The sequence below is a fragment of the Macrobrachium rosenbergii genome, chromosome 2 (genome assembly GCF_040412425.1).
Source record: "Macrobrachium rosenbergii isolate ZJJX-2024 chromosome 2, ASM4041242v1, whole genome shotgun sequence".
NCBI lineage: Eukaryota > Metazoa > Arthropoda > Malacostraca > Decapoda > Palaemonidae > Macrobrachium > Macrobrachium rosenbergii.
In genome coordinates this window covers 28,748,348-28,760,847 of record NC_089742.1, presented here as the reverse complement: position 1 = coordinate 28,760,847, position 12,500 = coordinate 28,748,348, and the positions used below count along the sequence as shown (strand labels likewise).

Genomic DNA, 12,500 nt, shown 5'->3' with positions numbered 1-12,500 from the left:
TTATTATTTCGAAGGATTTCCATAGGCCTACAGACCATTTGACAAAAATATGAATTTTCTGCTGTTGCTCTACGCCCTGTGCAGTGCGTCTGTGTCTTCAGTGCTATCAGGTAAGGGTGGGCAAGGTTTTTCTATTTTTAGAATAAAAAAAATTAGCAATCATTAAAACTGGAAAGAAAAGAGACGCGTCATTGTAAAATCTCAAATGATTTTTTAATGTGGAAAAAATTTAAACATGAAATATGTGACTTTCAAAAGATGCCAGAATGAACGAAATTATTAGAAAATTAGACTAAACCCTCAACGTCTAAACTTTTGAAGACTAAAGATTTAAAAGCAAAAGGCTATGCTTTCAGTCACAGTAGGACCTTCGCCTGTCGAACAAACAGATATTTATCGTGGAGAAACGCTTCATGATAAATACGACATTTTATTACGTGATAAATCTTACTACAACTTCATCACGTAAGAATACTCCGTAAATCAATGGTCTTATTTTATCACGTAAGAAAAGTCTGCATTCAAAGACTGAATTTTATCGCGTGGTATTTTATCAACTTCATCATGCACAACAAATCAGGAAATATATAGACATTTTACCATTCAGTTAATATTCTCCAAAATACAAAAAGCCCCAAAATCTATTATAACCACACACATACATACATACACGCACACATATCTGTATACATATATATACACACATACACACACACACACACACACACACATATATATATATATATATATATATATATATATATATATATATATATATATATATATACCGTCCATTGCAGTGTGTATATATACAACATATACAGTATATATATATATATATATATATATATAGTATATATATATATATATATATATATTTATATATATATATATATATATATATATATATATATATATATATATATATATATATATATATACACGCAATTTCCACAATGGACGGTATGAAGTTGCTGGTCACCCATTCAAGCAATGTCCATGCACAGTTGCTTAACATCGCTAATCGAAAGACGTGAATTTAGCGGACATATTCCATAATATTTACGCGCAAAACGAACAAGTTACGCGCATAAATTCAAGCGTATACGCAAGTCAAAATCTTCGACAAAATGAGGAAAGCGTAGCAGGTAGGACCTTGAGCTTTCGAAATGAGGCACAATATGAAATTGGCTCAGCGCTTAAGTGGAACAGTCAAACAATTAACTTCAGAAAAAAAAAAAAACAGAAGTCTTGCTTGTTGCTCAAACCTGTTTATCGTACCGTGCATCGTTTCGCTTGCGGGTGGATCCGAGTCGGAGAGAGAGAGAGAGAGAGAGAGAGAGAGAGAGAGAGAGAGGAGAAATTTTTACAATATCTAGGAATGGTAATCTTACAGAGAGAGCCTGAGAGATCTAAGAGAGAGAGAGAGAGAGAGAGAGAGAGAGAGAGAGAGAGAGAGAGAGAGAGGCTTTTTATATAGAAATTTTTTACAATATCTAGGAATGGTAATCTTACAGTGCATTGTTTCTCTTGCCTGTTAATCTAAGTCGGAGAGAGAGAGAGAGAGAGAGAGAGAGAGAGAGAGAGAGAGAGAGAGGCTTTTCATAGAGAAATTTTTACAATATCTAGAATGGTAATCTTACGGTGCATTGTTTCTCTTATAGAAATCTTATAGAGAGAGAGAGAGAGAGTCGAGAGAGAGAGAGAGAGAGAGAGAGAGAGAGAGAGAGAGAGAGAGAGAGAGAGAGACCATTTTATATAGAAATTTTTATATCTGAGAATGGTCGTTGTAAATTTGAAACAGCATACCTTTAATTACAAAAGTAGTTTATTGCTCAGGTAGAACCAGTTCTTGACCAGTAAGGAAGTCAAGTTGCTTTAGCCAAAATACATTATATATAAGAATCAATGCAAAGATTATTTTTTGCTCCGGAGAGCTGGAAATCTCACTTACTTATGAAATGAGTGAAAAGCTGAAAGTTACAGCCGAAAAGATATTTGCCTGAGAGAGAGAGAGAGAGAGAGAGAGAGAGAGAGAGAGAGAGAGAGAGAGAGAGAGAGAGAGAGAGGGGGTAGTAACACAAAGGACAGGAAGAGTACAACTAAAGAAAAAAATATTCTCGAGTCACAAGTATTTGCCGAAGGAGTTTTGCAAATTTCCTGTCGTTAGAGATAAGCATTCGCTTCCCTTAACTCGACACGGCTGAATAAATATAAAAAAGAACGTAGGAAGGAAAGGATAAATATACAAAGAAAAAAAAAGGACCTAGTCACTGTCAACAAGCAAAATCAAGGTCACCAGAAAATAACTTCAAGGTCTCTCGTCTCAGTGAAGGTCACTCGATATAAGTTGGCCAAGGTTTGAATATTCCTGTGAATGTCTTCAGTGTCCTTTGTTCTGGTTCATTTGTATTTTACAAAATAAAAGAGAATTTCTTATAGCCTCGAATGGCTATTTGCACATCTATCTTCAATCCTCTACCTACAGCATTACTCAGTCTAATCTGTTGTGATCAGGCTTTGTTATCTGTAGGGTTACAGGCTTGTTTCATAGCTGTAGGATTCCAGAGCTTCACTAGGATTGTGTCCTTTTACCTACAGGTTTGCAATTTTTCTTCACCCTGACCAGGTCCACTTATCTATAGGGTTACAGACCTGTTTCCCACGACCCGTTTTTCTGTATCTTGAAGGTTACAGGTGGTCATCCCAAGGACGTATCATTTAACTATGGGGTCACAGTTTGTTTACCACCAAGTCGGTTCTTTGATTGTAGGGTTACAGAGTTTTTTTTTGTTACCACGACCCCGGGGGTCTTTTCTGTAGGGTTACAGCACACATCTGCCATGGTCAGTGTCCTTTATCTGCAGATTTGCAAGACTTGTTTATGAAGCTAAGACACTTTTTGAGTCTTTTTGTTGTACGGTTACAGGCCTCTTATCTAACGACCAATACCCTTTTATCTGTAGGGTTGTAATGTTTCTCAGCCATGTTCGGGTTCCATTCCCAGTAGGGTTACACTTATTTTATCATAATAAGACACCATCATCTAAAAAAAAAAACATAAGCATCTGGAGGCATTTTTATCAAAATGACGAGGGAAGATTATCTGTTTAGTATCTACCTTCTGTAGCAAACACCTACTGAAAGAAAATGGTAATGAATATTTCATGACCAGTTCCCCATCGAATTGTTGTGTTACCAGTGCACTGGTGTTTTTTTCTTATCGCCTTGATTTAGTATGCAAGCAGTGTGATCCACAGGTGATGCTCATATTAACAAAAAGCATATTGGGCATGCTTATCGTGTCTTGACCTTGGTAGAGAGTGTCGTCTGTGGTAATAATTTCGCTGACTTCCTTATATATATATGTGTGTGTGTTGTGCATGTGTGTATATATATATATATATATATATATATATATATATATATATATATATATATATATATATATATATATATATATACATATACATACAAATAAGCTTTTACTCCGTTGTGTGCATACCAAGTGAACTGACTGACTGATTTGTTAAAAATCACCAAGCATCATAACATCAACAGCTGAATTGTGACAAGACCATGGCGCTTACAAAGAAGTAAACATACTTATTCAGAAAAAAATTAAAATTGCTAATTGCACAAAAACAACAACTGTTGATTTAGATATTTACTGTATCTACTTATTTACTTAATCATTTTCTTAAGTGGAAGAAAAAGTATTACGAAATGGGTCCAAGTGCCATAAGGTAATGCTTATGTTTAGTTCGGCTTAATATAATGTTAAAGTACCGAGACAATGTTCTGACGAAATTCCACATTGATTACAGAATCTCTCTCTCTCTCGTAACTTCCCTGATTTTCTCTCTCTCTCTCTCAGAATTTCCCTGATTCTCTCTCTCTCTCTCTCTCTCTCTCTCAGAATTTCTCTGATTCTCTCTCTCTCTCTCTCTCCCTCTCTCATAATTTCTCTGATTCTCTCTCTCAGAATTTCTCTGATTCTCTCTCTTAGAATTTCTCTGATTCTCTCTCTCTCTCTCCCTCTCTCAGAATTTCTCTGATTCTCTCTCTCAGAATTTCTCTTATTCTCTCTCTCTCTCTCTCTCTCTTTCCACCTTCTGTCTGTCTGTCTGTCTGTCTCTCTCTCAGAATTTCTCCGATTCTCTCTCTCTCTCTCTCTCTCTCTCTCCCCCCTCTCTCTCCCTCAGAATTTCTCTGATTCTCTCTCTCTCTCTCCCTCTCTGGCCATGCAATCAGCAGGTGGTGAGTGCAGCGCCACATCCATCCCAACGACCCACCTAGAGGGACCTCAGGCCCGCCCTTGAATCGCCACAAATGACAGCCCGGCCGAGTTGACATCATTCCCTCCTCCCCGTCGTTGTAATTATCGATAGCCAACAACATCATCATCATCATCATCATCATCATTTCTCCAGCCGCTGGCTGCGTTGTCAGTGCGGTCAGAATTGTTGCTACCACGCGACGCAATGCTCTGCCGAGGAATGTGCAACAGTGCAACACCCAAGGGTGACTGTGGGATTATTGGGTGATTGATCTGTCATACAGAGATTATATTTTTTTTTCGATTTTTTTTTGAGTTGGTAGTTTTTTTTTTATTTCGGCTGTCATCGCGGGAAGATTCTGCGTTTTTTCCTCATCGTTTTTATAGTTGTGTTGCTTGATTTTTTTTTAGATGTTTGTTTTTTATGGTTTTTCCTTAAAATGAATTGTTTATTGTGGTTTTTTGTTTTTATACATTTCACTTAAAAGCCATTGTGCATTCGCTTTTGTTTTTAATACTTTAAAATTATATATATATATATATATATTTATTAAATATATATATATATATATATATATATATATATATATATATATATATATATATATATAAATATATATATATATATATATATATAATATATATTTATATATATATATATATATATATATATATATATATATATATATATATATATATATATATATATATATACAAAACCACGTGCAAACGTATACACAACTCCTGCCCATATCTACATACATACATACATACAAATACACACACACACACACACATATACACATATATATATATATATATATATATATATATATATATATATATATATATATATATATATATTGAGAGAGAGAGAGAGAGAGAGAGAGAGAGAGAGAGAGAGAGAGAGAGAGAGAGAGAGAGAGAGAGAGAGAGAGAGAGAGGACAATGTCGAAACTCGGCAATCATTGCCAAACGCCCAGTTCACGGGTGAGTACTGACTCGAATCGAAGTTGATCCGAATTAACACATGTGTAATAACGTGTTTTAAAAAGTCATTTAGTATATTCTCGCCTTTTTTTAAATTCGCATTTTACCCTAAATACAAGTTTACGTGACATAAGAAACAGGCATATTTGAATATTGAATATAACTGTTAGTTTATATTATTATTATTATTTTTGGAGAATTACTCTTTTTAAAATTGTATTTATAAAATTCCTATTGGGGACCACTGAAACAGCCTTAAACTGTTCATTGACCTGATTCTGGTTTTCGCAAAATGCTGACATCTTGCACAAACTCAGGTTCATTGCTTGAGAAAAGAGGTCTATTAAAGCGGATAAAGAGTACAAGAAGGGAGACCAAGGGGTCATGATGAAAATGAACCTTTAGAAGGATGATTTTTTAATTTTTTTCCTCAGAAGGATTTTTTATTTATTTCTTCAGAAAGATGAATTTTTTATTTTTTTTCCTTCAGAAGGATGAATTTTTAATTTTTTTCTTCAGAAGGATTTTTTATTTTTTTCTTCAGAAGGATGAATTTTTTTATTTTTTTCCTTCAGAAGGATGAATTTTTTTATTTTTTTCTTCAGAAGGATGATTTTTTAATTTTCTTCAGAAGGATGAATTTTTATTTTTTTCTTCAGAAGGATGATTTTTTCTTTTTTCTTCAGAAGGATGAATTTTTAATTTTTTTCTTCAGAAGGATGAATTTGTTTTTTTTCTTCAGAAGGATGAATTTTTTATTTTTTTCTTCAGAAGGATGATTTTTTTTCTTCAGAAGGATGATTTTTTCTTCAGAAGGATGAATTTTTTATTTTTCTTCAGAAGGATGAATTTTTAAACTTTTTTTCTTCAGAAGGATGAATTTTTAATTTTTTTCCTCAGAAGGATGAATGATTTTTTCTTCAGAAGGATGAATTTTTCATTTTTTCTTCAGAGGGATGAACTTTTAATCTTCTTCAGAATTCCTGTCAATGCTTAAAGCCAACTTGCTAAGATAAGGCGATTAAGCGTCATCGCCTTGGTTGTTCCGAATGACTTTAAAAATATATTATTATATGAAGTCATAAACTGCAATAATTAATTATTGCAGGCTATAAGGTATTCGAAACTGACAAAGTACTGTTATGCGAAACCAGTTAACTGTACCGCGAGGCATTGGACATTGCAATAAATATATTTTTTTTCAGTCAGATCGGTCCTAACCACTGTACGTAAGACAACTAAATGAATGACTGCTTTACGGCCCAGTTTTGCGAAAGGGAATCAAATTATACTTCGAGATCCGAGGCACAATGCATATGAGAGCAAGAAGGTGCAAAAAAGATCTAAAAGGTTGCTTCTTTGCTATCAAACTTGATGATGAAGCTGAACTCCAATAACATTCGGGGATATTTTGCAAGTCGGAGAAGAACTGACCTTGTAAAGCAAATTGTTTACAGGAAGCACTGACTTGTAAAGCAATCGTTATAAATGGCTTACAGTTTTCACACGAAACTCGTCAAATTTTTCATATTTTTATGTTTTAAATGTTACACATTTTTAGGTCGATTACACAGAATACATTAAAAATATCAAATGGAAAAAATGAAACCACAGAGAAGAAATAAAAGAATCTGAAACAGGTATTTTCGACAGCACAGAAAGAAATACTGTGAAAACAAACAAAGCAGAGAGAAGAAAATACATAAGAACAAGTACCTGCAACTTACTGCAGGCATTTTTCGGCTACAAATTAAAAACAAGTAAAAAATGTGTTGAAGTTTTTTTCGGCGCAATCGAGTTTTCTGCACAGCCGCTACCGCGTATAATCAAGGCCACTGAAAACAGATCTATCTTTTGGTGGTCTCGGTATGATGCTGTATGAGCCGCGGCCCATGAAACTTTAACCACGGCCTGGTGGTGGCCTATCCTGTATCGTTGCCAGAAGCACGATTATGGCTAACTTTAACCTTAAATAAAATAAAAGCTACTGAGGCTATAGGGCTGCAATTTGGTATGTTTGATGACTGGAGGGTGGATGATCAACATACCAATTTGCAGCCCTCTAGCCTCAGTAGTTTTTAAGACCTGAGGGCGGACAGAAAAAGTGCGGGCGGACAGACAAAGCCGGCACAATAGTCTTCTTTTACAGAAAACTAACAAACCGATCGTCCAACAACCGTCTTTCTCGATCTTTTCTAATTTGAAAAACTGCGCCGGAGGGCGATCGACCAATCTCCGAAGGAAATTCTCTTGGACCACTGATGGCTCTGGGAGATTTCTCTCAACACCGACGGGATTTTCTCAGCTACCGCAACTACTGTGGCGTGATCGAACTTGGGGCGAGATGAAGTCGAGAAACTAGAAGTTTCACTCAGGCTGGTTGATGAAAAATCGGTTCCATAACCGATCTTGCGGTAGCTGCTTAATGGCTATGTGGTCGATCAGAAATGTGCAGTGAAGTACTTCTTCCAGTGGATGGGTTTCTATGATTCGCTTCCTTTGTTTATATTTATTATTATTATTATTATTATTATTATTATTATTATTATTATTATTATTATTATTATTATTATTATTTAAAATTCACACACTTTCATGTATACCAGCCAAACAGAATTTCATTAACAAAGGAAAAAGTCTTCCATATTATTGATCCTTTATACGAAAATACGCCCAAAATAACAAGAGCCTGAACATAGTAAATAACAGCTCGGAAGAGAGGAAAAATAAATAAATACATAAATAAACAAATAGAAAAATAAATAGGTAAGTAAATGAAAAGATCAAATCACCGAAGAAGACGCAGAATGCAATTCATCACAACCTTCCATCATAACTCAGTTCTGCATTACCTCTGCTGTAAGAGCGCCGAGGTCCAGCCTCCTCTCTTGTTGACAAACTATTCCCTAAGCTTTGGAAGAACTCGGATACAAGCCTCAATCGCACTGAATTGAACTGAATATAGAATTTAGGCCAGAGGCCAAGCACTGGGACCTATTAGGTCATTCAGCGCTGAAGCGGAAATTGACAGTAAAAGGTTTGAAAGGAAAACCTCGCAGTTGCACTAAGAATCAATTGTTAGGAGAGGGTGGACAGTAAGATGTAAGAAAGAGAATATGAATGAAAGGGGTTGCAGCTAGGGGCCGAAGGCACGTTGCGAAGAACCTTAAGTAATGCCTACAGTGCACCGCTACGGGGTCAATCGCATTGCGTTAGAGAGCAAGATCGCTCGTCAAGGTTAGATAGAAAGTGAGGTTTTTTAGGATCCATTTTGCGAGTAGATCCGCCGCTGCGCTGTGTGTGACAGCTGGCCGGCTGCCGACAGACATATGGTGCCCGGAACGTGAAATGAGATTTGTAATGTTTACCTGTTCTTCCTCTTCTTCGTTTTTTCTTACGAATTGCAGGGCACGATGATTCGGTCTCAAACGTCTTGCGCCTATTTACATTAATGCAATTGTAAATGAATTATTCTTTATGATGCCAGCCGAATTTAGTTGAAGTTCCATAATAGGAATATTTTGTTCATATACTCATTCATGAGTGTAAATTACTTACAAATACACCTGGAGTAAAGTGCAACGTTGGCAAATTCAGATTAGCATTTATCTGATAGATATATATATATATATATATATATATATATATATATATATATATATACTTATATATATATATGTGTATATATGTATATCTGGATAAATATAATCAAAATTATATATATATATATATATATATATATATATATATATATATATATATATATATACATACATACATACCTGTATATATATATATATATATATATATATATATATGTATATATATACATATATACTTTGTTAATGCGAGCTTGCACACAGCCAATTATGTATTCTCAAAACCTTGTGGCATATACAATATGTTTAAATACAATCATACTCAATTTACTTAGCAAAAGAAATATTCACTGTTTGAATCGCAATAAACGTGATTGCAGGAACATCTTCTATCCACTTCCAACTACATGTCATTTAACTGGCGGGAAATAAAGCAAGCATGTACCATCCGGAGAGTCTAAATAATTAGCCCATGGCCACCGATAATGTTCGGTTTACCATTTGGCAACCGTCCCAGTTTTCCATTCCTCATGACTGTTGAGTGACAGTAGTGTTGTCGAACCACTCGCCTCTTCACTGCAGTAGGTCGATGGAGCTTTCCTGTGTACCCAAGTCACTGGAATAGCACAGTTAGGCCGATGGAGCTTTCCTGTGACTGGAATCATTTAGCCAAGTCGCTGGAATAGCACAGTTAGGCCGATGGAGCTTTCCTGTGACTGGAATCATTTAACCAAGCCACTGAAATAGCACAGTTAAGCCGATGGAGCTTTCCTGTGACTGGAATCATTTAGCTAAGTCACTGGAATAGCACAGTTAGGCCGACGGAGCTTTCCTGTGACTGGAATCATTTAACCAAGACACTGGAATAGCACAGTTAGGCCGATGGGGCTTTCCTGTGACTGGAATCATTTAGCCAAGTCACTGGAATAGCACAGTTAGGCCGATGCGGAGCTTTCTGGTGGAATCATTTAGCCAAGTCACTGGAATAGCACAGTTGGGCCGATTTGAACTCCTGTGACTGGAATCATTTAGCCAAGTCACTGGAATAGCACAGTTAGGCCGACGGAGCTTTCCGGTGACTGGAATCATTTAACCAAGACACTGGAATAGCATAGTTAGGCCGATGGGGCTTTCCTGTGACTGGAATCATTTAGCCAAGTCACTGGAATAGCACGGTTAGGCCGATGGAGCTTTCCTGTGACTGGAATCATTTAGCCAAGTCACTGGAATAGCACTGTAAGGCCGATGGAAGATCGTTGCTGGAAAGGTTGCGGCCAAAGCTGGGAAACTTTCGAGCGAGGAGTTCACGTCTGTGCAGCTTTATGCTTGATGGAAACAATGCGTTAGCTAGGCACGTTTCTTTTGTTTTGGGTGCGCCGCGTCAACCCTAGCAACACCGGCACGTGTCTGCGTCAGCTCTTGCGTCAGTTCAGAAGTTTCGGGTTATAGAAGGAGGTGTTATTATTATTATTATTATTGTGTGTGTGTGTGTATTATTATTATTACTGTAACTGAATGCCGACAGTATGTGTGTTCGTGAACTTGTTGTTTATGGCTAAGCCGGCCTTAGCACGGGCTCTCACTCATGGAGAACTTGGTTTGTTTGAAAGCAGTAGCGTATCCAGAAAAATGTCATGGGGGCATTGTTGCACCAATTTTTTTATATATATATATATATATATATATATATATATATATATATATATATATATATATATATATATATAATATATTATTTCTTAAACGATTTTTAATTTTTTTCTAATTTTTATATTCATTTATGTTATTATTATCTAAATCTTGAATATTACTATTTTATCATTATTTTTCAATGGGAGGCACGTGCCCAGGTGCGCCCCCCGCCCCCCGGTCCCCCGCCACGCGATCCGCTAATGGTTTCCAAGAGTATTCGGACTAACGAATAGCATGACGTAAAGCCACAATAAAGAAGAATTAGAAGAAGAAGAAAACTCCATGAAATTTCTCCAATCCTCTTCCCCAGACCTACAAAACTTACGCCTTCAGAAACCTGCAATTCGGCCGACCATTAATCCTAGCGCAAATCATCCACATCTGTAAATGTCTCGCTCTCTCGTCTACAGCATTATATCATGCTATTTTTAATAATTTGTTCGTGTTAGGGAATAAAACCATAACATTTGTTGCAAGTATCTATTTTATATTCGCTGTCTACCTCGCTTAGATAGCGGTTCCTTCGACAACGAAATAATTTCCACAAGTACTGAGTGTAAATGGTTTCTAGCATCAATACTTGGAGTCAGACTATTAGAACTTGTATTGAATTCATGTAATTGCCAAAGTAATGGTCGCAGTCGTTAGAATCACAGAGACTACACAGGAACCACCAACATCGTGTTCATGATGGTTTTAAATTTCATTCTTAAGCATCTTTTATCTTTTTCTAACAACAACAATGTTCTAGTCTGGTTCTGACAGGCATTTCGGAGCCGCATCTCCCTTCAAATCAGGAGTTTTCTCTTGAGGAAGTCCTCAAGAGAACCCAAAGGAAGTTGAATAATAATAATAATAATAATAATAATAATAATAATAATAATAGTAATAATAATATGATAATAACGTGTTGTAGAAATGGTATGAACAAGGGCCTCATCCTTGCTTCAAAACCCAAAGGATAAATGTATCAGTGATTATTTTGTTGTATTTAGACTCCCACAGTGAGAAATACAGAATAGACGAAGCATTCTGTTTATTCTTCTTGTTTAGCTGATAAGGAAACCGGACATTATTTGACATGGCAAAACAGGGTCTTGCCTATACGGCCTTCTAGCTCCCAAAAAAGTGTCCAGGGGTTCAAGGCTCCATTTGTTTCTGGGGCACAGGTACCCTGCGTTTGGGACGCCCTCGAAGTGACTCATACATTGAGCAGGAACCGTAGAAATCATTTGCATTTGGGCTAAAAAGATTTCTGATCCGCTTCTGCCTTCTCCTAGAACGATATTAATGTTAGATTTCCAGTTTAGAATTTGGGACTTTTTTAAAGCTTAGATTTTAATCTCAAAATAAGATTTAAACGTTTAATTTCACATGTTTTGAATTTTGAATACGATGCGTTTGAATGCTGAATCACAGGCACTTTTAATGTTGAAATTTATGCTTCACACTAAAAGTTTATTTTTTTTTCAGAATACTCAACTCTAGTTTCCCGAGCTACTTTTTTCCTTAATCCTATTTTTTACTTATATATTGACATAGGCCACCTACCCTCTCTCTCTCTCTTCATATATATATATATACATGTATTTATATATATATATATATTTACAAATAGACAGATAAAGAAATAGATACATAATACTAGTTTAAACATAGTCAAACTGTTTTCCAGTTATTCAGCAAAATCTTGTTACTGACAAGATGAGTAAGACAATTTACAGGACTTTTTTTACGGTCAATTCTGACTGATTTTTTTGTCGCATTACCAAACCATGAATTATGAAACTGAAGCTTCTTTGTAATCCAAATTTCTGGCTTATACGAATGCTGAAAATGATAACGCAGGATTTAAAAAAAAAAAATATTGAAACTTATTTTCTGCTGCATCACTAAACGACGAATTAGGAAACTGAATCTTTCCCTCGAGACTCGAAATA

General features: G+C 35.8%; 1 pseudogene; it reads left to right on the top strand.

The window, feature by feature from the left end:
• LOC136844408 (uncharacterized) overlaps positions 1-12,500 on the top strand; it is a 94,777-nt pseudogene that overhangs the window by 592 nt on the left and 81,685 nt on the right.